Genomic DNA, 2,536 nt, shown 5'->3' on the forward strand with positions numbered 1-2,536 from the left:
CTTGGGAACAGGAAAACTATAATTGAAATATTTTAAGAAAAGCAATATTAAATACATTTAAATACATATTAAGTATATTTAAGTATCCATAATCTGCCTTATGGATTCTTATGGCCTTTGGTTAGAAGTCTTAGGTTTATGTACTTATGGTGTTACTTCTGCAGAACACAACTAAAAATATAGATTTTGTATTTCGGTCCTTTCACTATGGTCATAGAATGTATAACTTAATTGCCTAGATACTTCAGCAGATTTCCCTGGTCAAACCAATAATGTTCGAACATAATGAAAAAGAAAACTGGTTATTTCATGTAATTCTACATAATTATAAAAAAAACATTGTTACGTTCACTCACATTGCTAAAAATGAAAACACTAAAGGATGCATTCCACTCTTTCTTTTGATTCAACACTTTGACTGCAAGTCGATGACACCTCTTTAAAGCTGAGCCTAGGCAAGACATAATTCACCATGTGCAAATTTATCTAAACTCATGAGACTACATTTGCTTTCAGCCAGTACCCATCAATCCTCCTAGGTATTTCTAAGTTACTTTGTACAAAAATAATCCTTGCATGTTAAAAATGTAATAAATTTCTCACAGTCCTAAATTGTGAAAACTATATATAACAGTTATATTAATAACAATGCCCTTTATTTTTAAAAAAAATCTTCCTGGACAATGTTTAAATTCTATCTGCCTAATTTGTGGTTTTTATTCAATTTTTTTACATGAAAAAATCTATAAATCTCAAAACTAAATATGTCCAATATATATTTTCTAGGCAGAGGACTGCTAAAGCAAAGGACTATTTGTTTTTCTTTTAAAAGGATGTAGTAAAGGTAGGTTTTTATTTTCAGAATCCATTTAAAGGTAGGAAACTGAATGGTTATGCGCCACACGTGTTACTATCTATATATATGAATGATGAACCAGACTCTGAGGAATTTAGAAATTATCCCCAGACCAGCAAGTAGCAGAGCAAAGACTCTTGTCTAGATTCTCTTTTCAAAATTTTGAATTCTTTTCACCACACACACTACCTCTCTTAGAGTGAGTGGCTTTCAAGACGGAAGAGAAAAGTGAAAAAATAACAATAGGAGAAATGCTCTAGTCTATTATGGATGGCTTTCACCTTTCAATCAAAATCTGAGTGTCCACTGTATGTCAGGCACTTGGGATACAAAAATGAACAAAAAGATCCTTGATCTAAGTAAAGGAGCACACAGTTATTATAAAACAGACACATTCAAAGACGATTACAATAAAATATTATAAAAGCAATAACACAAACATGTGGAGGATGTTACCTATACAAGCAAGAGCAAGGACACCATTTCAAGTGGCCAAAGTTAGACACGGTTTTATTTGATAAACACGTCAGGCACTGTGCTGGAAACCAAGGACAATGGTTTAAAAAACAACAACAACAACAACAGACAGGAACCCGTTGCTCTCGTGGAGCTTGTGTTTCAGTGGGAGGAGAGACAGCAAATGAATGAGGACATCCCTTGTAGTAATACATGCTACAATAGAAACGAAATAGAGCAATGCACAGACAAGACTCCGCCACTACTGAAACTGGAACGTCTAGGGAGAACTCTCATGAGACAATGAGAAACACCTGAGAAGTTGGGGTGGCTGCCACTTCAAATCCTTATTGCTTAACTTTTGGGGCAAAATCACTAAGTTTCTACAAACTTAGCACCTTTATTCTACATAGAGTTTACTTTCAGTCAAAATCTATTGATTTAATTTTCATCCTTCTCAAGTTTAAAAAATACAATTGAAAAATCCCTTTTCTTTTAATAAACAGGGCTGCTCTCGGCAGAGGTTCGCAGGAATCGTGGGGGTAGGGCAGAGGGGCAGCAAAGTTTTGATGGTATCCTCACCTCGACCAGCTCTCCTGAAGTATCCAGATGTGGCTGCAGTGCACCTTGAACCTGTGTAGGTCCAGGTGCTAAGCAGAGGCTGCCAACTCACACTGGCGCTGGGACACTCCCCGCGTATCTCCCCCAGGGCTTTGGTGGCCTTCCTCATGCAGCCTCTCACCCCGAGCTGCTAATGCAGCACCCCAACACCCAGCTGCTCCTAGTTCCTAACACTCGTCACTGGAAGCCTTCAGCAGGTCCTCACAGGCCCCGCAGCACGTGCTGTGACGTGTAACATGGACATGTTAGGCGCAGGGCAGAGCAAGCCAGGGGAAGCATGGGACAGAGGGGAGGCTCCGGAGTCGCTTGAATAGGTGTTCTGGTACTTCCAGCCCCTCCAAATAACCCCCACCGGATGTGGCACAGGCACAAAGGGGTGGCTTCTGCTCCAACTCACCACTAGCTTTCCCTAACTCTGGACACCTCTAGAGCTCTTGCACCTGAGACTTCGATGCCATCAGGGAGAACTGCAGTCCTGTCTAAAATCAGAGACCCTCAGGCCACAGGGAGTTTGCAACTCTGCTTGTAGAGAAGAGAGAATGGTGCAGCATGTGGTTGGTTTGTGTTAAAAACGAAGGCTCAAGGGACAGGGTCCTGCCATAC

The 2,536-nt window shown here is 40.1% G+C and overlaps 1 protein-coding gene across 1 annotated transcript in view; it reads right to left on the minus strand.

Moving 5' to 3' along the window:
* LOC120612555 (spermatogenesis-associated protein 9-like) overlaps positions 1 to 2,536 on the minus strand; it is an 87,715-nt gene that overhangs the window by 83,437 nt on the left and 1,742 nt on the right. The gene's annotated exons all lie outside the window — the stretch shown is intronic.

The sequence above is a fragment of the Pteropus medius genome, unplaced genomic scaffold (genome assembly GCF_902729225.1).
Source record: "Pteropus medius unplaced genomic scaffold, Ma_sr-lr_union100, whole genome shotgun sequence".
NCBI lineage: Eukaryota > Metazoa > Chordata > Mammalia > Chiroptera > Pteropodidae > Pteropus > Pteropus medius.